Source organism: Pelodiscus sinensis, chromosome 12, assembly GCF_049634645.1.
Source record: "Pelodiscus sinensis isolate JC-2024 chromosome 12, ASM4963464v1, whole genome shotgun sequence".
NCBI lineage: Eukaryota > Metazoa > Chordata > Testudines > Trionychidae > Pelodiscus > Pelodiscus sinensis.
The window spans coordinates 43,914,888-43,940,663 of record NC_134722.1 but is presented as its reverse complement, the minus strand read 5'-3'; the positions used below and the strand labels follow the sequence as shown (position 1 = coordinate 43,940,663).

The 25,776-nt window shown below is 46.2% G+C and overlaps 1 protein-coding gene across 3 annotated transcripts in view; it reads left to right on the top strand.

Annotated features, from left to right (window-relative positions):
• Positions 1-4,144: 4,144 nt before the first annotated feature.
• The window catches only part of NUP93 (nucleoporin 93), a 176,322-nt gene continuing 154,690 nt past the window's right edge, over positions 4,145-25,776 (top strand). The window contains exon 1 of one of the 3 annotated variants that reach the window (XM_025180496.2): positions 4,145-4,249. The gene's annotated coding sequence lies outside the window, so the exon portion shown is untranslated. Of the gene's footprint in view, positions 4,250-4,983; positions 5,137-5,382; positions 5,719-25,776 lie in introns of those variants that run through there. The other 2 variants (XM_075940391.1, XM_006114732.4) reach the window with 2 other exon arrangements.

Here is a 25,776-nt window from a genome sequence, read left to right as displayed (position 1 = left end):
TTGCAACTCCTCCCAACTTGGTATCATCTGCAAACTTAATAAGTGTCCTCTCTATACCAATATCTTACTTGATAAAGATATTGCACTGGTTCCAAAACTGATCCTTGTGAAATCCCACTCGGTATACCCTTCCAGCATGACTGTGAACCATTGATAACTACTCACTGGGAATGGCTATCCAACCAGTTACGCACCCACCTTATAGTAGCCACATCTAGATTGTATTTCCCTAGTTTATTAATGAGAAGGTCATTCAAGACTGTATTAAATGCTTCACTAAAGTCTAGTTATACCACATCTACCACTTCCCCCTTATCCACAAAGCTTGTTATCCTATCAAAGAAAGCTATCAGGTTGGTTTAACATGATTTGTTCTTTTTGCAAATCCATGCTTCCTGTTACTTACTACCTTTTTATCTTCTAGATGTTTGCAAATGGATTCCTTAATTATTTGCTTCATTTTCTTTTCTAGTACAGTAGTTAAGCTGATTGGTCTGGAGTTCCCTGGGTTGCCTTATTTCCCTTTTTATAGATGGACACTATATTTGTCCTTTTCCAGTCTTCTGAAATCTTCCATGACTTTTCAAAGATGACAGTTAATCGCTCAGATATCTCCTCAACCAGCTCCTTGAGTATTCCATTATGCATTTCATCAGGCCTTGCAGGATCAGATCCAGGGATTTCAATAACTGAATAGTCCCTATGCTGGGATGCAAGGAGGGAGCCTTTTTGAACCCACACTGTCACCTTACAAATCTGTGCCAATTTAGTCCATACTAATGGCTTGGAGTCTTGGTTGCATCTTGCAGGAAATGGGAGCTATTAACCAAACCCCAACCTGGAATTCTTTCTTCCTAATCAAATTGGATGGAAGAACAATCTTATGCCCAAGCCAAGGGCAGGGAATCTCTGTGTATTCCTTGTGTTTCCTGTAATTTTGCAAATCACTATTGTGCACTATAGAAACTTTAAAGGACTGCAGAAAAAAGAAAACATATTAAGAAAAAAATCCTCCCTCTACTATCTTTATGGTAGACAGTTGGTATTTTGAAGTAGGATGCTGGATCCAGTGTCCTTGAAGGCCAGTGTCTGATGCTGGTATTATGAATGTCAGACACCAGACGATCACGCAGCTCCATGTCACCAGTGAGGCAGACAGCATGAAACAAATCCAGATGGCAAGGTAAAAAACTATGAGGCAGGAGGGAAGGACAGCTGTTCTCTGGCTGCCTTTTAAATAATGTTGCTGATCTTTCAACAAAAGCACTTAAAAGCCTTCAAACAGGCAGCATCTTTAGCTATTTAACCCTCCGGCAGCAGCCAAAACTAGTAAAATGAGACTGGGAGAATCTGCTCATGAAGAGGATTTGTTAGCGTTGGCAAGTAGTGCATATCTGGAGAGAGAAAGGGGGAAGCAATCACTTTCTTATACTCCCTTGGCTATGTCTAGATTGCATCCCTTTTTCGTAAAAGGGATGCAAATTAGACGTATCGCAATTGCTAATGAAGCAGGGATTTAAATCTCCCCCGCTTCATTAGCATCAAAATGGCTGCCGCTTTTTTTCAGCACGGAGCTTTGCCGGAAAAAAGCGCCAGTCTAGATGCAGATCTTTCGGAAAATAAAGCCTTTTCCGAAAGATCCCTTATTTTAAGAGGGATAAGGGATCTTTCGGAAAAGGCTTTATTTTCCGAAAGATCCACGTCTAGACTGGCGCTTTTTTCCAGCAAAGCTCCGTGCCGAAAAAAAAGCAGCAGCCATTTTTATGCTAATGAAGCGGGGGAGATTTAAATCCCCGCTTCATTAGCAATTGCGATACGTCTAATTTGCATCCCTTTTACGAAAAAGGGATGCAATCTAGACGTAGCCCCTTGTGTGGCAATTTGATGTATTTGTGATTCCACATGGCACAAGAGGGGCATCATTAATTTTCACATTGTTAAATGAAACAATTATTATGCCTGGATGCCATAAACTTATGTATTCTAAAGGAAGATGTTTACAGAAGAAATTCAGGATGGGGTTATGTTGGAAAAAGTCCTTCCCTGAAATCAGCCAGGCTGTAGGGTCAGAAATAGATTTCTAACCTTAGGGGTTTTCTAAGGGAATTTCCACAGCCCACCAAGTGGGTAGCACCAGCTAGGAAGTGGGCATGGATGGGGCAGACGACTAAATCAGTGATTCTCTTCAGTAGCCTTAGCTAGTACAGCTTCCTTAGGGTATGTCTGCACTAGGAGATTATTTCAAAATAACTAAATTCAAAATAATAACTTCTGAAATAAAACCAAAGTGTCCCCACTACAGGGGAGTCTTGAAATTAGTATAAGGCAGGCTCCATTGTTGTGGACATGATACCTCAACTTTGAGCCCCAGGAAGCACTGGGGAATATTACTTTGAATGACTTTAGGGAGCAGTTATTTTGAAATAGCAGCAGTGGAGTGTCCACAGTAACGCTATTTTGAAATAACCATTATTCTTCGAGGAAAGCAATACAGATTTTGAAATAACCAGGCCATTGTTTTGAAATAATAGGCTTGGTAGTATGGATGTTTCGCTTATTATTTCAAAATAAAGAGGGTTATTTTAAAATAACTTCTTACTGTAGATCAGGGCTTAAGAGTCCTAACTGTAAAACAAAGTTGCTCAATTCCCTAGTAGTAATCTTGAGCTGTAGGGTGGTGATTGTACCACAGTTGCCCATCCTTTGAATGCCTGTGGTTAATTTACATCGCTCTGCAGCAGCCCTCTGGAATGTGGCCATACATACAGCTGAAAAGTGTATAAATGGGACATTTTTGTTAATTCTTACCCCCATACCAAACTGAACTAGAAACTAGGAACCAAATCCTTCTGCCAGTCGTGTGATCCAGCAACTCCCCAGACCAGAGAATCCCTTCTGTTGGCATAGGTAAATGCTATAGCAGCACACAGCACAGGGCATGGTGGGCATAAATCAGGAGTAACTCCATTGCTGTCACTGCAGCACACGGCTATAAGGCAGAGGGACCCATGCTCCTTGTCTGCCTAGTGCGTGGGTGAGCAATAATTTTTGGAGGGGGGGCCACTTCGAGATTTTGGAAAGCGGTGAAGGGCCACACTTTTCTGTGGAGGGCATACAAGGTCCAGGATGGAGGTTGGGCACAGAGGGTAAGGGACTGAGGTGCAGGAGACAGTGTGAGGTCTGAGAGGAAGTTTGGGCAAAAGAGGGAGTTGTGACCTGGGTTTGGGGATAGGGTCAGCGAGGGGTATGGGTGCAGGAGAGGGTTCTGGCCTGAGAGAGGGGCACTAGAGCTATGTCTACACTGGCGGGTTCTTGCGCAAGAATGGCCATTCTTCTGTAGAGCATCCATACTGCTCGCCTGCTCTTGCACAAGAAGGTTTACAGTAAAGTGTGGTAAGAGAGGACTTCTTGCACAAGAAGCTCTCTTGTGCAAGAGGGCAGCGTGGAGGCGCAGCAGGGGTTTCTTGCACGAGAAAGCCCTATGGCTAAAATTGCCATCAGAGCTTTCTTGTACAAGAGAGCGTCCACACTGCCATGGGTGCTCTTGCGCAAAAGCACATGGCAGTGTGGATGTGTTCTTGCACCTGCCAGTGTAGACAGTGTAGCCGAGGTGGGGGTGCAAAGTCTGGGAGGGAGCTGTGACCTGGGAGAAGGGGAAAAGGGGATGCAGGCTATACCGGGTGTGGGTAGTGACTTGGGGCAGGGGAATGGGGTGCAGGGTCTGGGAGGGTGTTGGGGTGCAGGAGAGGATTCTGGCCTGGGGGTGGGTATAGGGGGGTACAGGGTCTGGGAGAGAATTGTGTCCTGAGGCAGGGGGGTGCAGAGGGTTAGGATGGTGACCTGGGGAGTTGGAGTATGTATAGGAGGCACAGGGGTGCCAGAGGCTGGGCTCCCTGCCTGCTGCAGCCCCAAATGACTGACAACGGCAAGCTGCAAACACCACGTGGCGCTCAGCTCTGGGAGGGGAAAGAGATTTGCGGGGCTCCCATCCTCCAATCTCTCAGATCTTATTGGCTGGTTGTTTCCAGCCAATAGGAGCTCAGAGATTGCCGGGGTCAGTTCCTATTGGCCGGTTGTTTCTGGCCAATCGGAACTAAGGCTTGGGCTGGGGGCGGGGAGATGGCAGGACGCTTCCCCCTCCCTGCAGAGCGGAGAGAAGCGGGGACTGAGCTCTGTGCTACGTGCCTGGGGGGGTCCCGGCAGGGGGGCCCGCGGGCCGGATCCAGTGGCCCTGGCCTAGTGACCGCAGGCAAGGCCATCAGCCCCCTGCTCAGGCAGCGATCGCGCCTCCTACCCGCCTTGCTTAGTTAATTTCGCCACGTGCGGGCTCTTCCCATCCCAGGCTCGTTCTGGTGCAGGGCAGGCGGAGCGCACAGCGGGCTTGAGAGCGGTGCGTTCAGCTGTTTCTGCAGTGCCAGGCCCCAGGCAACCTCAGGCAGCTGGGCCCCCTGCCCAGCCCCAGCACGGATGCGATGGAGCGGGGCCTAGGCCAGGGCACCAGCTGCCTCAATTGCCGAGGTGCGGATGGATCCGCTCCTACTAGGTTCCCGCTGGGCTCTGGCCAATGGCCCCTACACACCCCGCACCACTAGGGATTTCCCCACCTCGCCCGGCCCCCAGGGACCCCACTCTGGGCCCGACGCCCGCTGCCCACCAGGGACCCCACTCTGGGCCCGGCGCCCGCTGCCCCCCAGGGACCCCACTCTGGGCCCGGCGCCCGCTGCCCCCCAGGGACCCCACTCTGGGCCCGGCGCCCGCTGCCCCCCAGGGACCCCACGCTGGGCCCGGCGCCCGCTGCCCCCCAGGGACCCCACGCTGGGCCCGGCTCCCGACGCCCCCGGGGACCCCACGCTGGGCCCGGCGCCCCGGGGACCCCACGCTGGGCCCGGCGCCCGCTGCCCCCCAGGGACCCCACGCTGGGCCCGGCTCCCGGCGCCCCCGGGGACCCCACGCTGGGCCCGACGCTCCAGGGACCCCACGCTGGGCCCGGCGCCCCCGGGTCCGAATCCCTCGCTAAGCGTTTCAACCAAGCTGAGCTGACGTCAGTGGCGCGGGGGCCGCTGGGGGAGCGGCGCTTCCTCCAATCAGCGCGCCCGGCGCGGAGACAGCGGCTCCCGCAGCGGAAGGAGGCGGCAGGTAGGCGCGAGCTCAGGCCGGCGGGCGGGGGCGCCTCGTGCTCGCGGCTACCCCCACCCCGCCCCCGGCGGTGCCGGCCTGGCGAGGGGCCCTGGGCCCACGGGGGCGCCCGGGGACTGTGCCAGGGGCGCTCCTCGGTCCGGTGGCCTTGGGCTCGTTCCTTAGCCCCTCGGCCGCGCCTCAGGGGATGGGGGCGGCCCGCGGGGCGATGCCAGGCTCCTCTGGCGTGTCCGCCCCTTCCCCGCCGGAACCGGCTCCGCCTGCCCCGCCGCCCGCGCGGGATGTGTCCTGCCCGGTGACCGGGCTGCGGCGTAGCCGGGCGTGTCTCCAGTGTCTCCGTCCGGCGCCTTGCCCGAGGGAGCTAAGCACCCCTCCACACGGGCGCCTGGTTCCCCAGAGAGTCCCGCCCACAGTGCTTGGCACCTGTTTGGGCCCGGAGTACCCAGGGGTTTCTTCATGCGGCCTGGATTGGGCTGGTTTATTGTAGCCTCTGCTTAATGCTGCAGCGCAGCACTACATAGGCACGTAGGACAGGGATCTGGAGGAAAAGTCTGGGATCTAATTGAAACGCCATTTGGGAATGTAAGTAGGTGGAATGGGAGGCCTTGCGGAGTACTCTGTCTGCTGGTAGACTAGTGATAGAGATGGAGCCGGGTTAGTCTGGTGTAGCTGAAACAAAAAACAGGACTATGTAGCACTTTAAAGACTAACAAGATGGTTAGTCTAACGTGATGAGCTTTCTAGGGCCAGACCCAAGTGGGTCTAATAAACCATCTTGTTAGTCTTTAAAGCGCTATGTAGTCCTGTTTTCTGTCTGCTGGCTGCTTGTGTAACCCACACACCTACTGGGTGTGCTGCACTTAGATGCTTAGAGAGAAAGATTGAGTGTGCTCTACTGCCTCAGCTGAAAGCCAGTTGGTCTAAGCTCCAGGGGTCCCCGGTTCAGTTCTGCTGGTGAACCCTACACTTTGTGGCTGATTCTTGCTCATATCTGTGGGGTCATACTAATGGCCGTATGTGGGGGAGAGGGAAAGAATTGTTCCTCAACTCAAATTGGCAATTAACTTGGTAGGGTTTTGCTCCTGCAGCATGAGTGCATGGTGGGGTCACTTGTCACATTTATCTGGGTATATCTCACAATCATTTTCCTGCATTTGTGTCCTTGCTATTCACTGCCTAAGGCACTTAACAGTCTAGTCACCTGTGGGCTGCAATACTTTGGCATAGTTTTGGTTGTTGAATTTAGTGTTCAGATGGGTGGTGGTGATCTGTGATGGATAGGCGGTCCACCTAGATTGCGGTCCTCAATCTTTTTCTTTCAGAGCCTTTCCTTCCCCCAATATGCTATACAAACTCCATGGCTCACTTGGGCTACAACAATTGGTTTTCAGGTATAAAACCCAGGGCTGGCATTATGGCAGGGATGGGCAATAATTTTTGGCCAGGGGCCACTTCAGAAACTTTTGAAGTAGCCCTAGGCCACCCAGGAAAGGATGGGGCCTCAGGTAGAAGGAGTGGGGCTAGGACACTTCTGTGCTTTCCCACCCATAGACCCTGCTTGGTCTGGGGATGGGGGATTGTGCAAAGTTCCCCTCCCCCCGGAGAGAATGGCAGTTCCCTCTAGGTACCTGTGCCTGTGGCAGTGAGAGTAGACTTTGCATGCTTCCCCCTGCTGCCCCCAGGTCAGTCAGGGCCTGGGGAGTGGGAGCATGTGAAGTCTCTTGTTCCCTGCTCGCACCCTGCAAGGGAGCAGCAGCTGGCAGTTGACTTTAAGTACTGAGCCCCTTGCATGGCAGGAGGAAACTTCACGTGCTCCCCTTGCCTCTAATCCCTGATTGGCCTGGGGGAGGGGGGAACTGCGTGAAGTCTCCTCCCACTTTGCCCCTGTCCTAAATGCTCCACGCTCCTTGCAGAAGTGCCGCACCCCTTGCAGGGTGAGAGGAGACTGCCCACTTCTCCCCCTCCTGCAGGCCCTGATTGGCTTGTGGGTTGGGGGAGTAGCAGGCCACCGCTGGCCAGATCGACTTACTTGGTGGGCTGGATCCGGCTCACAGAGGCCCTTTTGTCTCCCTTCTCCCCCCCGCAGTAGGGGGTAGCAAGCAGGGCAGCTGCTGAAGCTGAGTTGCTTGGGCTTAGGCTTCGGCCCCAGCATGGTGGCAGGACTCAAGGCCCCAGGCTGCAGCCACATGTGGTGAGACTTTGGCTTTCTGACCTGAGCTCCAGTGAGTCTAATGCTAGCTGTGCTTGGAGGACCACCCGAAACCTGCTTGTGCCCCCACTCCGGAAGCCTCAGAATCCTGGTTGAGAACCACTGATCTGAATATGGTGTTCCCTTCTGACCTTGAACTGTACAACTCTAATAGCCTGAATTGGGCTTTTGTGAAAAGTACTATCACAAGTGGCTGAGATTTTTGTTTAAAACCTAATCTGAAACACTGTTGTCAGCAGTACACTCTCCTGTAACACTATAGTGATAGAAATGTAGCCGTGTTAGTCTGGTGTAGCTGAAGCAAAATACAGGACTATGTAGCACTTTAAAGACTAACAAGATGGTTAGTCTAACGTGATGAGCTTTCGAGGGCCAGACCCACTTCCTCAGATCAAATAGTGGAAGAAAATAGTCACAACCATATATACCAAAGAATACAATTAAGAAAAAAAAAAGAACACATGAAAAGGACAAATCAAATTTCAGAACAGAAGGGAGATGCGGGGCGGGGGGGGGGGGGAGGTAAATGTCTGTGAGCTAATGATATTAGAGGTGATAATTGGGGAAGCTATCTTTGTAATGGGTAAGATAACTAGAGTCTTTAAGACCCCTGTGCAAAGTGTCGAATTTTAGCATGAATAACAGTTCAGAGGATTCCCTTTCAAGTGCAGTTTTAAAAAGCTTTTGAAGCAGGATGGTATCAGCAGTGTGAATATGTGGACAAAGCTGATTGTAGGTGATGACAAGTGGTGTTCTATTGTTGGTTTTCTTGGGTCTGTCTTGAAGTAGATGGTTTCTAGGTATTCGTCTGGCTATTTCAATTTGCTTTTTTATTTCTCCGGGTATGTAGTTGAGGTTTATAAATGCTTGGTAGAGATCCTGAAGTTTCTGGTCTCTGTCAGTGGGATTAGAGCAGATGTGGTTGTATCGAAGGGCTTGGCTATAGATGATGGATTGTATGGTGTGTTCTGGATGGGAGCTGGAAGCATGTAGGTAACTGTATGAGTCAGTGGGATTTCTGTAGAGAGTGGAGTCTAATTTTCCGTTGTTGGTTTGTACTGTGGTGTCCATCACCTACAACCCCCAACTTAAACCTGTCCAACACATTATCAATAAACTACAGCCTATACTGGAACAGGATACCAAACTCCAAGAGGCTCTGGGAGACAGACCCATAGTCTCCTATAGACAACCACCTAACCTCAAGATGATTCTTACCACAACCACAGGACATACCACACTAATACCAACCCTGGTACCTTCCCTTGCAACAAACCCGTTGCCAGCTTTATTCACATATTCACTCTGCTGATACCATTATTGGACCTAACCAAGTGAGTTATAAGATCAAGAACACATATTCCTGCGCATCCAGAAATATAATTTATGCTATCATGTGCCGAAAGTGTCCGTCTGCTATATACATTGGACAAACGTCTCAGACACTTCGCCAAAGGATCAATGCCCACAAAACAGATATTAGACAGGATCACAAAGAAAAAACAGTTTCTTGCCATTTCAACCAGAAAGGACATTGTCTCAATGACTTAATTACCTGCATCCTGCTTCAAAAGCCTTTTAAAACTGCACTTGAAAGGGAATCCTCTGAACTGTTATTCATGCTAAAATTTGACACTTTGCGCGGGGGGCCTTAACAAAGACCCTAGTTATCTTACCCATTACAAAGATAGCTTCCCTAATTATCACCTCTAATATCATTAGCTCACAGAAATTTACCCCCCCCCCCCCCCCCCGCATCCCCGTTCTGTTGTGAAATTTGATTTGTCCTTTTCATATGTGTTCTTAATTGTATCCTTTGGTATACAGTATATGGTTGTGACTATTTTCTTCCACTATTTGCTCTGAGGAAGTGGGTCTGGCCCACGAAAGCTCATCATCTAATAAACCATCTTGTTAGTCTTTAAAGTGCTACATAGTCCTGTATTTACTTCTGTAACACTATGTGAGACTTTTTGTTCTTTTATCGTCTTGGAGGCAAGTGTGTACCCATAGGAACATTTTATTGTTCTGCCTTGATCTTTCATCCTGTTAGTGTGCTACTCTATCACTGCCTTAGCTTGTGAGATCTGGTGGGAGTGCAGCGTTCAGGTCACACAGCATGATAGTTGCCAGGTAGCATTTTTAAATTGGGTGTGCTCTGTTAGCCATGGGATTTTGTACAGTCTCTGGTAAATGAGGGCATGGCAACTGCCTTTGGATGCCTAGAGTGAGACCTGAAATAAAAATCTAAATGAAAATAATATGTAAGCTTCAGCTTTTTCCACTCATAAGCAATCTATAGTGACCTTATAGCTTCAAGCTCTCCATGTGACATACCTGCCTAAAGTGTGGCTTGTGGACCCATATGGCTTGACAGATGCTATTGATTCCTTCCAATGATTTCCTTCTTTCTTTGCTTTGGATGACCTATTAGTACCGCAAAGGGATAGGAGGAAAATAGAAAAAATAGAAAAATATCCTATCTGCATAATAACTTAAAAGAAATTAGTTGATCAGTTTGTTCTGCTCTCCCTTACTTTACTCTGTGTCTTTCTTTCCAGTGGGTTGGGATATGACCTTTCAACATACAGCTGATTCTTCTTGGCCAGCTGTATTCTCCAGGGTTGGGACACTAGCTTTGTTGAAACATCCTCTCCATGTTATAACTCTGATCTTTACAACACTGAGCGGTAACAGAGCGTAACAGTGTTTGGTCCCATCTACACAGACAAAGCAAAATCTCTTATAGTATGATTGTAGTATTTTTGTGTTAAACATGAACTCCTGATACAATAAGAATTGCTGTGTAAACAGCTGCTAATATGGAATTAAGGGTACCCAGGTTGGCATGACGTTATCATCCACCTATAACTTGGGAGAAGAAGACAGAACTTTTAAGTCTCTTCATTAGACACGTAGTTTTATGATCACCTTCAGGTTCTGCACTGTTGCAACCAGGGCTGCTTCTCTCTTGGTTTAGTCATCATGATAGTATTAATTCCTGCAGAAGTATCACTGTCCAATGCAGAGTTTGTGCAGAATTCATGTTCCTTGCAAAATTTTATTTTTTTCCTGCGGAATTTCTCATTTCTCCCCCGCATCCCTGCCTGAACCTTTTATGGGCAACTGGCGTTGCTTCTGAGAGTCCTGAGTGGCTGGGGCTGAGTGTTGGAGCATGATTATATTTGTGTTATGGCAAATAAAGCAGCGGTGGTAGGAGTGAGTAATTAACTAAACATTTAGTTGATAGACTAGATGGTTAGTCAATAAGGAAAGAAGCCTCAGTCCCAGCTCTGCGCCAGGTCCAGGAACTACCCCCTGCTGCTACTCCGTAGTTGAAATGAAGTAAGAGCTGGGTGGGCAGATATAGCAGGAACTGGGCTGTTTCAACTGCAGAGCTGCAGCGGAGGTAGATCCTGAACTCAGTGCAAGCTGGACTGAGCCAAGCTTGTTCAGTCCTGGCGTGTGCCAGATCCAGCAGCTCCTGTCTCTTGGAGGCACCTGCAGGGTGCTGGGACCCCTCAGATTTCCTGCTCCACCTTCCCCCCACTGCTTCTGATACAGAGGTAACAAGGAGGGAGGGAATGTGAGTAGTCCACTCACCTACTCACTTGCAGGCGAGTGGACTAAAGTATGCAGAATTTTTAAACTATGTGCAGAATTTTTAATTTTTTTGGCACAGAATTCTCCCAGGAGTATAGAATATATAAGTTCCCATAGCCTGATTTTTCCAATAGAGGTATTGTGGTATTGTCATAGTGGTTTTTAAATTTTCCTTGTAATACCCTCTGTTGCTTCAGAGAGAGGAGAGAATTTTTATAGTTTGATTTTCCTCCAAGGATTTTCAGAAACAAAATTACATACTTGATGTAATCAGTTTTCTATGTAGCAAAGGTTAATGGTGGGGTGTCCCAATGACCTGTGCTAGGATCAGGTGCCATTTAATATATTTATTGAGGAATTGGTAATGAGGATGAATGATGAGGTTGTAACATTGACAGATGACACAATTATTATAGCTAAGACTAGAGAAGTATGTGAGGAAGTTCAAAGTCAGATGACAGATGAAAGTCAGTGGTGATAAATGCAAGGTAATACACATTGAAAGAATAATTTGAAATACTCAGACATGTTGCTGGGTCCTAAATTAAATAATGAAGGGTACAGAGGAGGTAAGTTAGGTATGCTTATTTACTTTTTCTCACAATACAAGAAAAAAGGAGGATTACATGAAACTGAAAGGCAACACATTTAAAACTGATGGTATGAAATTATTTTATGTAGTGCATATTTGACTTGTGGAACTCAAGGATACAAGAGATCAATCAAACCAAGAGCTTAGTATCAGTCACTGGAAGATGAGACTTTTATATGGACAAATGCATATCCACATTTAAAATAGATAGGATTAACAATATCTGAGCCAAAAACTGATAAGTTTTAGACTGAAGCCATGTCTACACCATGAAATGAGGTTGAATCTATTAAGATCAATTTCTGGTCACTGAATTTTGCAAAGTCAAAGGTCCATGTCACCACTGCGGGGAAGAATTCAGTGTAGTTTGAAATAGCATGTCCCCTTTAGAGAGACTGCTGTTGACTTTGAGAGAGATGCAATGTGGGTAGCAATCCCACAGTGCCTGTGCCACTTTGCATTCTGAGTTATGCTCCCAGGGCACGCTGGGATCAAACCTGTGTAGCGTGTAATTATTGTCATGTTGTCAGCACCCTATAATGCTCTCATCTACTCCCTCCCCCTTTGCTTGAGACCATTGGGAAGTAGTCTTTTTGTGCCTTTTTTGGCCTTTCTTACTCATGCAGATGCCATAGCAATGCAAGCATAGATTCTGTTTTGCATCAAACCATTGTGATGGTGATGTCTATTTTAATGTGCCTAATGGTTCAGTATGTTGAGAGCGCATGTCATTCCACAGGAAGACGAGGACAAATCTCAGGATCTCATCTCTTCTGCTGATGGAAATGCAGTTTCCATTCGATCCTCTGGACACAGTAGAATGCCAGTTCTGGTGCCATGAGACAAGCACAGACTGGTGGGACTGCATAGGGCTGCATCTATGGGAGGATCAGCAGTGGCTGCAAAACTTCTGAATGCGTAAGGCCACTTGCTTGGAATTTTGGCTTTTTCCTACCCTGAAGTGCAAGAATGCTAGAATGAGACATACTCTAACCATGGAGATGTGTGTGGCAATTGCCCTGTGGAAGCTTGCAACACCAGACAGCTACTGGTCAGTTGGGAATTAATTTGGAGTGGGGAAATCTGCAATGGAGGCTGTTGTTGTTAGGGATGTTACATTTCCATTAATCAGCTAATCGAATAGTGGATGGTCTTTCCATCATAAGCACTAAGTCTTATGGGATAGGTAACATTGGAACAGCCACACTGGGTCAGACCAAAGGTCCATCTAGCCCAGTAACCTGTCTGCGCAGTGGCCAATACCAAATGCCCCAGAGGGAGGGATCGCAACAGGTAACCCTCACATGATCCCTCCCCTGTCATCCACCTCCAGAGAAACAGAGGCTAGGGATACCATTCCTACCCATCTTGGCTAATAGCCATTGATGGACCTAGCCTCCATGAATCTATCTAGCTCTTTCTTGAACCCTGTTAAAGTTCTATCCTTCACCGCATCCTCTGGCAAGGAGTTCCACAGGTTGACTGTGTCCTGAGTGAAGAGAAACTTCCTTTTGTTTGTTTTAAACCTGTTGCCTGTTTATTTCATTTGGTGACCCCTAGTTCGTATATTGTGGGAATAAGTACATAACTTTTCCTTATTCACTTTTTCCACAGCAGTCATGATTTTATAGACCTCTATCATATCCCCCCCTTAGTATCGTCTTTTCTAAGGTGAAAAGTCCAAGTCTTTTTAATCTCTCTTCATATGGGACCCGTTCCAAACTGTAATCATTTTTTTTTTTTTGCTCTTTCCAGAACCTTTTCCAATGCCAATGTATCTTTTTTGAGATGAGGCGACCATATCTGTCTGCAGTATTCAAGATGTGGGCATACCATGGTTTTATATAGAGGCAATAAGCTATTTTCAGTCTTATTCTCTATCCCATTTTTAATGAGTCCTAACATTCTATTTGCTTTTTTCACTGCTGCTGCACACTGAGTGGATGTTTCCAGAGACCTATCCACAATGACTCCAAGATTTCTCTTGAATAGTTGTACCCAAATTAGTCCCCATCATATTTTATATATAGTTGGGATTATTTTTTCCAATATTCATTACTTTATATTTATCAATATTAAATTTCATTTGCCATTTTGTGGCCCAATTACTCAGTTTGGGTGAGATCTTTTTGAAGCTTTTCACAGTCTGCTTTGGTCTTAACTATCTTGAGCAGTTTGGTATCATCTGCAAATGTTGCCACCTCACTGTTTACCCCTTTCTCTCGATCATTTATAAATAAGTTGAATAGGATGGGTCCCAGGACAGATCCTTGGGGGACCCCACTAGTTACCAGTCAAAGAACTATGATTTGATTGGAATAACGGAGACTTGGTGGGATAACTCGCATGGCTGGAGCACTGTCATGGAAGGGTATAAACTGTTCAGGAAGAACAGATGGGGGAGGCAAGGAGGAGAAGTTGCATTGTATGTAAGAGAGCAGTATGATTGCTCAGAGCTCCAGTACAGAGAGGGAGAAAAGCCTGTTGAGAGTGTATGGGTTAAGTTTAGACGTGGAAGCAACAGGGGTGATGTTGTGGTTGGTGTGTGCTATAGACCCATTGGATCAGGTGGATGAGGTAGACAAGGCTTTCTTCAGACAACTGAGAGGAGCTTTCAGATCACAGGACTTGGTTGTCATGGGTAACTTTAATCCCCCTGACATCTGTTGGGAGACCAATGCAGCAGTACACAGACAATCCAGGAAGTTTCTGGAGAATGGTGGGGATAACTTCTTGGTACAAGTGCTGAAGGATCTGACCGGGGGCCATGCGCAGAACTAGTAGGGGAAGCAGAGGTGGATGACAACCTGGGAAGCAGTGATCACGAGATGGTAGATTTCAGGATCCTGACCAAAGGAAGAAAGGAGAGTAGCAAAATACACACCCTGGACTTCAGAAAAGCAGACTTTGACTACCTCAGAGAACTGATGGGCAGGATTCCCTGGGATGCAGGGAAGGAGTCTAGGAGAGCTGGCAGTATTTTAAAGAAGCCTTATTAAAGGCACAGGAAGAAGCTATCTCAATGCGCAGTAAGAAAAGCAAATATGGTAGGCGACCAGATTGGCTTACCAGGGAAATCCTTGGTGAGCTTAAACACAAAAAGGAAGCTTACAAGAAGTGGAAACTTGGACGGATGTCTAGGGAGGAGTATAAATATTTTGCTCGAGAATGCAGGGGAGTTATCAGGAAGGCGAAAGCTTAATTGGAATTGCAGCTAGCAAGGGATGTGAAGGCTAACAAGAAAGGTTTCTACAGGCATTTTAGCAATGAGAGTGATCAGAGAGGGTGTGGGGCGCTTACTGGATGAGAGAGGTAACCTAGTTACAGATGATGTGGGAAAAGCTGAAGTACAGGCAGTCCCCGGGTTACGTACAAGATAGGAACTGTAGGTTTGTTCTTAAGTTGAATTTGTATGTAAGTCGGAACTGGTACATATTGTAGGGGAAACTCTAGCCAAACATTTCTCCAGAGCTAAGTTTTATTCTCCTACACCTCACTTCCCTCAGTCCTTTATTCTCAAGCTGAGGTGTCTGCTGAGAAAAGCCGCTCCGCATCTCCCTGGTCTGCTGGGGGGGGGGGGGGGGGGGAGTGCTAGCTTCATGTCTCCCTGGTCTGTTGGGGGGAAGCAGCTAGTGCGGGGTTTCCTCACCCCGTTTGTAAGTAGGGATCCGATGTAAGTCGGATCCATGTAACCCGGGGACTGCCTGTACTCAGTGCTTTCGTTGCCTCTGTCTTCACAGACAAGGTCAGTTCCCAGACTAATACACTAGGCAGTGCAGATTGGGAAGGAGGTAGGCAGTCCTTGGTGGACAAAGAACAGGTTAAGAACTATTTAGAAAAGCTAGACATACACAAATCCATGGGCCCGGCTTTAATGCATCTAAGGGTACTGAGGGAATTGGCAAATGCCATTGCAGAACCTTTGACCATTATCTTTGATAACTTGTGGAGATCAGGAAACATCCTGGATGATTGGAAAAAGACAAATGTAGTTGCCCATCTTTAAAAAAGGAAAGGAGGACAATCCAAGGAACTACAAACCAGTCAGCCTTACCTCAGTCCCCAGAAAAATCATAGAGGGGATCCTCAAAGAATCCATTTTGAAGCATTCATTCGGAAGAGGGGAAGTGATCAGGAATAGTCAATATGGATTCACCAAGGGCAAGTCTTGCGTGACCAATCTGATGAGCTTCTATGATAAGGTAACTGGCTCTGTGGACATGGGAAAGTCAGTGGATGTGATATACCTTGACTTTAGCAGGGCTTTTGATACGGAGTTTGGGTGGCCCCACTCCCGGGTGCGCGGCGCAAGGGCTGTGCCGGCCCCGGGCGTACGGCATATGGGTGGTGCCGGCCCCTGGGCGCACGGCACAAGGGGTTTGGTTCGAACTAACGTGCGCACTTGCACTTTCACTTTCAAAACAGTTGTTGATTGGATTAACGTGCTGGAGGGATCATGCTAATGAAGTGTGGGATCTTTAAATCCCAGCTTCATTGACTGTTTCGAATGCCTACATTTGCAACCCTAGTTCGAGCTAGGGTGCAAGTATAGACATACCCTATATTTGCCTGCAATCTCCCACCACGCCTCTGCAATACAAGCAATGAAGAGACAGCAGGGAAAGAAAAGTCCATGGTGGGGACACAGAAACATGAGACAGACTGTCTTTTGCCTCCAGAGCCCTTGGAGGTTGAGTGTGAGGCTGTCCTTGAGTGTCGTCCCCCCCCCCCCCCCCCCGTGTGTTGGGACTCCTGGGGGTGGAGGTTATGGAATTGGGGGAGGAGGGAAATTTATTTTGCATGGGGTGAAGAGGGCGCTTAGGGGGAGGTTCTTCTCCAGGCACACCCCCAGGCGCTCCATCATTGCTATCAGGGAGGCAAAGATATTCTTTCATTGCCTCGCTTGCAGTTCCCTGCATGCTCTCCTCTTTTGCTGTTTCATTACCTGTCCTGCCACTCTACCCACATCTCGTCCTCTATATCACTCCACACCGTTTGCTCCTGAAATATGTCTTCCCTTGGCCAAAGTTATGCTTTAAAGCAGCCACTGCACAGCAGATTTCTCAAGGGAACCTCTGGACTCACATGGTTCAGAGGCAGGCCTAGTAAGGAGTCTGGGCACCGTCCTGTGGGCAGGTGAGGGGGGGATGGGGTCTGGTCCTGCCCTGCCAGCATGACGTTTTCCCCCTGTGTCCGGCACACCTTGCTTCTTGGGAGAGTGCTGCTTTCCCATTCTGCTGGAGCCTGCGGATCGGAGGGCAGAAGGGAGTGAGGGAAAGAGTGCTGGAGGCTAAAACCATGCTCGCAGCAAAGGTAGCAGCTAATAACTTCCCCCTTCCTTCATCCAGATTGCCATGTGTTTTCTCCGCATCACACAGAGTGATAGGGAGCTGATGCTGATTGAATGTGGCCATAAACATAGGCCTTATGCTGCAATGCTTTGTGCAGCAATGATGCCAGACCACTTACTGCTGGCTTGGTTTGGGAATGTTTCCTACCATAGAGGACAGAATAAGACTGGCCTCCCCGGAAATCTTGTGAGATGAATCAAAGAGTTCCTGAGAGCTTCATGGAGATATGTAGGAAGGATTCCCGCTCCATCTCCAGGCACATTAACAAGCTGTTCCAGGCCCCCCTAACTGTAGGCACAGAGCATGCCTCACGCCACACTCACACCGTAACTGTCTTGTAGTAAGAAAACAATTGTGAACTCACCAGAAGTGCCCTCCCCCGGAACAGTGCTGGATTAGGAGATGCCCTGGAGGAGGGGACTGCTCCAATGTTAAGAAAAGTGCTTGGCTCTCGCTGATCGCCGGCTGGCCATTCTCCTCATTTGTCCTCCCCCCCCTCTACCACCATGCTGTCCTCCACACTGCTGCCAGGAGTGTCTTGGGCGGACTCCACTGACAGGTTTGGGAAGCTGGTTGGGTCCCCCTCTAGAATTGCAGATCATAGAAATGGCATGCTTGTGGCGATGCACTAGATCATCCGTTTGCCTCCTTTGATTTTTGGTGGGACTGCTTCAGCTCCTTTATTTTAACTCTGCACTGCTGGGCATCCCTGGAGTAGCCTTTGGCCACCGGGCAGTTTGCAATCTTTGTGTAGACATCAATGTTTCTTTTGCTGTTTCAGAGCTCAGAGAGAATGGATTCCTCTCGCCATGTCTCTATTATGAGGTCCAAGATCTCCTGTACACTCCATGCTGGTGCTTTTTTGGGCTCCTGGGAACTGGAGCTCATAGGATTTGAAGTCATGGCCAAGTGTGCTGCGCAAGTGTCTTGCCTACTCTCAGGTGTGCTTGCAATGCTGGCCAATTGGGAAATTCAATTTATACTTTCCCAAGGCTTTACCTATCCACCTTTAGAGGAGTCAGAGTGCAAGTTCTGGTCACAGTGGAGCACTGTGGGATGTCTCCCGGAGTCCAAGAACCTTGACTTTTGCCAATGCTGTGTCTACACTCCCATACATTCAACCGGGGCAAGGTTGGAAATTGCATTATTTGTAAAAGCAGGAGTTCCCAAAATCAACTTTAGTGGCCCTTGAGGTCGATGGAACAGGCTTGGTAGTGTGGACACATTGTTTAGAAAATTGACTGTATGTGGCTAAACTCAGTATAAACTCTTAGTGTAGACAAGGCCTAAAAAAGTTGCTCATTACAGATATGCTTGTCCTCATTGACAGGGCTTGCCAAGTGGCGGCGAGCCCCATTCGCCAGCTGCACGGTTTTGCGAGCTGCGCATGAGCAGATCACGTGGCGCTGGCTATGCCGGCTTGTAATCTACTCGCCATGGGTGAGTAGATTACGTGATTTGTCGAGCCTTGCTCATTGAAGCATTTGGTACTAACCAGTGCTGGAAACAGGGCCGGCCTGAGCCCTTTTGGCGACCTGGGCCCGGGCGTGCGGCACTGCCCCTGGGCATGTGCTGTAGGGGCAAGGGCGCTGCTGGCCGGCACCCCTTACAGCTGCCATCAGGCGCCCCCGTGGGTTGGCGCCCTGGGCAGCTGCCCGGCTCGCCCATGCCTCTGTCCCGCCCTGGCTGGAGACAGGATATTGGACTAGAGAGGTTGGTCATTGATCTGTCATTGATTGGCCATTGATTGAGTATGGCAATTCCTATGTTCCTAAATTATTTTTTTATTGGCTCTGTGATCTCTCATGTCATCCTTATGTGCTCACTGTTTGGATATCTGGCATGCTTTTAATTTATGGGGGTGGGAAATCAGCTTCATAGGTGATTAGTCAGCCCTGTCCTGTCAGAGGCTCCGGGCTCCATGCATGGAGCTGACTGACTGGGCAGGGCTGATTAATCTCCTGTGAAGCTGTGCTGCAGCAAAGCTTAGAGGGAACACTGGAGTTCCTTTGACTGAAAGTATCCAGCTGATTTACAGGTTTTGGCAGACCATTTCCACCCATGGTACCTAACTTCAAGGTGCTTTACTTTAAAACATTTGGAATTCTATTTAGCTTCAGGCTCTGGTCCTGCAATTCATACTTACGCAAAATGCTTGAGGCCTGCAGAATGGGGCTTTTACCTATTGATCTTTTGAATTCTCCAGCTTTCACAAGAATGTAGAAATAGTAATACAAGGAATTGCGGTAGACATTGAAAATCCAGGCTACTTTTTTTTTTTTCATTTTTACTCTCCCTCCCCTTCTCACCAACCGATTTGAAATATTTACTAGGCATTTCCTATCCAGAGGCCAACATAGAAGATAAAGGGGATGGTAGAGTGGGGAACTTACGCTGTCAGATGAAGTTGTTAGAATTCCTCCTAGAGTGCTGTCTTGGAACCTGTTCAGATGGTCCTATCTATCCCCTCACTTGTATAGGGGTTCCCTTTATAAGTCACTTCAATAATCGTCTTTTTGCATATACATTGTCAATTAATTAAGGAAACTAAAATCATTATATATCTCACAGACCCGCACTTGTCATTTTTCAAGGCACCCAATGCCAGCAATGTAGGCTGGGCAAGTTTAATTAAAAAAACCGTGACTCCTGCTGATGCTGCTCATGCACACAGCACCCCAGCGCGTGCTCATGGCTGAGCTGCTGAGCACACGCGCCCCAGCACCTGGAGTGAGCAGCGCATGGCAGTAGCGGTGGTGGTTCCAGGACCCAGGCATTAGGTTAGAGCAGGGAAGGAGGATTTTATGGGTTACAGGTACATTATATGTATATACAGTACACGCGTGTGCACTGTATGTGTTGAGAACGTATCTCAAGCTAATTACATTATTCCTTATGTGTATTAATTCCCCTTTATAAGTCATTTCGCTATAAGTTGCATTATTTAGGAACGTAACCTGGCCTTATGATGGGACCCCCTGTATCTTCAGAGCCCTGGCTACTGCATGGAAAAGGGGACTGTGCAGCTCTGCCCCATTCTTATCCTTGTGTCTTTCTATCTTCTTTCCACCTATGCATTTGGAGCCAGAGATAATCATTGTTAGGATCTTTCATAGGAACAGCAGTGTGAAATTGACCTGATTTTTGTCTCTTTTCCAGCTGCTGGGATTCTGAGTAGAAGCACTGAAATTGACACTACTAGTTGATTTCACATGGCTGAGTTCTCTGAGCCAGCCAGTTGGAACTGTCTTGTGAGAATGAGGGTAGCATTAGATTTATTCATGTTTACATCATATTTGAAAAAATATTTAGTGTATTTTTTTATATAGAAGCCTGAATTATAATCAGAGTTTAATGGCTTACAGTCTCCAATGAAAGTTTCTTGCAGGTCACAGTCATGTGGACGAGGGGTTCCTGTCACAGGTGCAGAGCACTGGGAACAAGTTTCAGGGGGTCCTCTAAGCACAGCTAGCATTAGATTCACAAGGCCTCAGGGCAGAAAGCCAAAGCCCCACCACATTGGACTGAAGCCAAAACCCGAGCAACATAGCTTTGTGGGGGCCCCTCTGCATAGGACTCCGTGGAATTGCGCTCCTTGTTACCCCCTAACAAGCGCTCCAAGTGCAGAGGCCCCATGCTGGCGCTCCAAGTGCCGAGACCTTAAAAATACCTTGCTTCTATAGGCTTCTGCTTAAAAGCTCCCCAAGGTGACAGATTCCCTATTTCCCCAGAGGCTGCCACCACCAAGTGAAACAAAAATCCCTTTGTTCTTGAACGCAGGAAGAAAGCACTTCTTCCAGAGAGGTACACGCATTTGTGCTTCATGGTCCAGTTCATTTCCATACCCAGTATTCTTTGTAGGAATGGTAGTTGTGCCTGGTTTAATTCATCTTGTTCCCCTTGCTCCTAGCTTAAAACTCCCACAAAGAAAACAGCAGGCAGGTATATCTTCCAATTCAAATCTCAAAACCTTCTCCCGTTGGCTCTCCTGGCTCCCTGCCAACATCCCCTAACTACCTGGGTTTAACCTGTTAGTCATAGAATGCTGGGATGTTCATAAAAGGCTAGCACTCCTCCTATCCATCACATCAGCCCTGGCTTTTATGTGCTGAAAACTAGTTGTTGTTGCCCAAGTGGGCCATGGAGTTTTTTATAGCATGTTGGCTGTGGGTGGGGGTGGGAGGGTGGGGTGGGGTGGGGGGAAGGTTCAGAAAGAAAAAGGTTGAGAATCCCTTGAGGGTGACTGTTTTTCAGACCTCAAGTTTTTGAGTTTTAATGTCCATTCCAAGAATTAGGTATTTCTGCTTTATCTATTTGAGCCTTTTCCAGTAATAAAGAGATTTAAATTTTGGCTCATATTACTCAAAACTAATTAATTAGATCATAAGCCTTTGAGTATTTGAAAGATAATAGATACTGTTCATACATTTAAATATTTAAGCTTTAAATCTTTTTAAAGCCCGTTCAATAAAATATTCAGCATGACTATATCTGGAATATAGTAATTACAACATTCTTCATCAGACAGTGTGTCCATCTTCTTGAGGAGACTTTTTTTTAATAGCAAACCATAATTGAAAATACTCTGTGTGGAGTTAACAAACCAGTCACATCTTATTGGCTCCTTTTGCTTAAATTTAGGCAACTAAATCAGTCTTCAGAGTTTATTCTTGGTTTCAGAATGTTAGAGAACTGTTGAAATTTGAGTTTTATTAGACATGGAATAATAAAATCCTAGTAGTTTAATGCAGAAGCATCTATTTATAAATTACCAATGTTGTTTTACTGAAGAGCTGTGCCAGTCCTGACTTAGCCCACAACTGATCTGCCTTCACAAAAGTTAGTTTAATTTTTTCTGTCTGCATTTTCTTTCCCTTAGGTGTCAGTTGTTGCTCTTTCCCCAGCCAGACATGAAAATCTGCCATACTGTAGCAGTTCCCATCTGAACAGCACCATTAATAGTCAGACTGTAGTCTCTTGAATGCAGTAAATTCTGTCAGTGTAAAGGCTATTTTTTTGTGTTGCTGTTCTAACGATTTTAATGTTGTCTAGAAAAAAGCTATTTGCTGATCACTCTCCAGATGAACAGAGAGTTGTCATTACCACAGATTTGTTATAACTACAGTTAATTTAGTGTGTGTAGTTAAAATTCTGGGTTTACCTAAATTGATCTCTGTTTTCACTGAATTTGTTGAAATTGTCCCATATCTGCAGATTTATGTAACAAACTGTTTGTTGTTGATGCTGAGTCTATGTGTAAAAGTGCAGGTTTGGGAGCAGTTTTACACTGCACTGACTCGTCATGCGTTTGGTTTCACTGCTCTCTAAGAAATTAGCTCCTGCTTATGTTGTTGCCTTTTTATCTAGATAGTTAATGAAAATGGGAAGTGGACCGGATCAAATCAGATCAAACTAAATTCCGTCAGTCAGTGCCACACATGCTGCTCCCTCAGAAACTGACATTAGCAGTCTTCACTGTATAGAGCGTGGTTATTCTGGTCGCTGTCTGCCAACAGAGGCTGCTTCTGGCAGCAGAGTACAGGAGATCTGTGCCAAGGGGAAGTAGTTCACAAATAAATACTGAAAAGATGTGCTATATTGCATTGCAGGGCATGAAATTGTCTTCCACTGGCCTGCTAATCTTATCTAACAAATCCAATACAAACTATCTATTCTGGTTTGTTGGCCAGCATAAACTTGATTGCCAACTGTACCCAAACTGTTCAATATCTAGCCAGCAGTGTGTGGAGAATGTTTACATTGGCCCTAATGTCTGGAGGTAGGCTATTAGTTTGTGTCATGGTGTCTGTGAAAAATAACAGTGTACAATGTTCTTGAATATTTCATTAACTGCATGTGACTGAATCACTAAACATAATAGTTTTAAGCAAACTCCTACCCGGTAGTGCTAAATAGTTCTCTCAGCACAGAGAGAACAGTGGTGCCTAGCCATGAATGATGAAACTAGATGACTAATAAATATAAAATCCATTCTATTAGCATTCTTGGGTTTCTTTTCTGCTTCACTGTTTGTTCTAAGCAAAGGTTTTTTAAAATATGTTTTTGAGAGCTTTTTACGTGTGAACTCTCTGATGGTTTTGGTCATAGAAATGCCCTTGGGGTTGTGCCACAGTGTGCTGATCAAGCCACTGATTCCTGCCTTACTCCCCTTCCCTCCTACTCTGTTGGAAGGCTCATATGCTCCCTCCTTTTTTTTGTGCTGCTTTGATCGTTCCTTCCTCCTTCACCAGTATAAACTACTTAATTGTGAGAATTGGGTATCCCTTGAACAACTGAAATTATGGTAAAAGAAATACAAAATGCTCCCTTGACCAGATGCATTTGTAAGAAGTTCAGTCTCTTTGGGGGACACTGAGATGTTTAAACTGTAGGTATTTTCCTTCTATAAAACAGTCCTTTTTCACATTGGACTCATTTGTCTGTCTGTTGCTCAAATAAGAAAGTAAATTACTTCTTGTTGTTATATTCTTGCAACAAATTAGTGTTAAAGAATTACGGTTTATGCCACAGACCTTAGTTTGTCTTGTCTGATTGCTTAGAAAGAAAACATGTTAATTTATCTTCTGTGAAGGGACATTTTAAAATTCTGGATAAAGGAGCTTATTTGTAGGAAGAGGAGGAAATTCTAAAGGGTTATACCAAAGTTCAGATTTGGTTTAGGGAGGATCCCAGTTTGTGGATCTGTGCATTGAAGCAGATATGAGATACCTTGTCATCTCTGTTTGAGCCCGAGTCAGCTGGATTTGTAGATTTCATGTAAGGAGAACATTTCCTGAAAGTTTGTTGACCTTTATTTAGAGGGCATTTTCTTAAGATGGCAAAAAGAAAGTTGGCTGGTACAAAGGCAATATGCATGCTTTGAGAACTGGGTCATGGCCAAACAGGCAATGTGGTGCCATTTTATTTACCAGGGACACTGCTTTGTCTTGTACGTCTAAGTTGTGCAAAAAAACCCTCCAACAACCTTGTGTTTTTAATGCACATTAGTTAACCCACATTAGCAAACTTATGTTAAAATAGTAGTCAAGATATGGCAGATCTGCTTTTTTAACTCAGTTTAGCAAATCAAATTCAGCTACGTCCAATATAGGCTTATAATCAGGCTGCTAATCAAGTTACCAGAACTTGTTTGTTTTATTTTATAGTGTAAACATACTCTTTCAAGAAATATTGGTTATTTTTGGTACTTGTTTTTGCTGTACTTTGAATGCTGCAGAAGTATTTTCTAGGAAGGGTAATGATGGGGTTGAAAAGACTGATGGCGGTGAATGGGCTCGAGGTTTCATTATTGTTACTTCATATATACTGAAAGGATAATATAAGTATGTGGATGCTGTAATTTTTAGTGGGAGGGGCTATTGATTCACTTAAAAGCAGATGCCAATTAATTAGTCAGCTCCCAGAAGACTATTACGATGCTGATTATGCATCAGAGTAACACCTTTTGTGTGGAAACTTCAGGGGGTAGCTGAGTTAGTCTGTTACAGAAAAAACAACAAATGGTCTGGTAGCACTTGATAGACTAACAAATCATGTAGATGGCATCATGAGCTTTCATGGGCACAGCCCACTTCTTCAGATGACTGATTGATGTGAACCAATGTTTGTATGGTCCAGTTTTACTTTCAATATCTTCTGCAGGTAGCATGGTCACCATTGCACTTTGCATTAGCATGCTGTCAGGGGTGGCCCTAGACTAGCTGCCAGCAGCTGGTGCCGGCCTAGGCGAACCATGCAATCGGTGCCCCCACCTCCAAACCCCTCAATGATCTTGCACCACCATTTGTCTCCCCATTTAACTTGGCGCTCTAGGCGACCGCCTAGTTCACCTATATGGATGGGCAGCCCCTGCATGCTGCACATTGGAAAAACTTGTTTACTGAATGCTGATCATTACAAACAGTTTTAAAATAATATAGCCTTTCTGTTCTGGGTCATCAGACCTTCATGTAAGCTTGGCCATATGTTCTGTGCTGGGACAAATGTCCATTAATTAGCTTCTGCTTTTTTCCAGACTTCTAAGTTTATGGGTTGCAAGGAGTGTTAGGTGGATATTGTTGCTAATGAGTTAGACATGTAAATTCCTTGCATTAAATGGAAAATAAATCTCATACTCAGGTGACAACTGCAGAGCTATATCAATTTGCACCTTTATTATGTCTGTCTCAACTTGGTCTTTGGTTGGAGACAGCTGTTCTGATTATTGAATACTTGCCAAACACATGGAAATTCTAGAATGCTGGAATTTTTAGAAGTCCAAGTACTTTTCTAGAATAGCCTTTATCTTACACTTGGCCTTGGGTGCTCCTTGAACAAACTGTGAATTAGAAAAATATTGTGCTGCTTCTTTGTGTCTTGCCTCACTCTGAACAGGGCTGTCTTTCCAAGTTTGTCAGGAACTGAGCAAACTTTTCTAGAAGTTGGTGTTTAAAAGTTGAGAAATTCAAGTAACTTGAGTTCTTATTAACTTGACCATGAATGTAATGGATGTATGAACCTAATTTTATGTATCCAACTTGGGATGTTTGAATCCTTGTCTCTTATTGACATGAGTTTCCTGGCTGAAATTAGAAGAGGCCTTTCACACATTGATCCCTATATGTTTACATTCCCAGTCCTTTTTAGATCACAGTTACTGTTCAGTAACCGGCTCCCTGGGTGTACCGACTCCTACGGATTTGCTTGCTCCCCCCTTGCCTCCTGCACATCAGCTCCCAGGGAGCTGTCCCTCCCATGAGTAAATGTGTAACCACTGAAATTTTTCAGCAGTTACAAGTTTACCCAAAGAGATGCATTTTAACATCCATACTGCAGTGACCCCATCAGTTACAGCCTGTTTGTTAAAGACTCACTTTATACTGTCC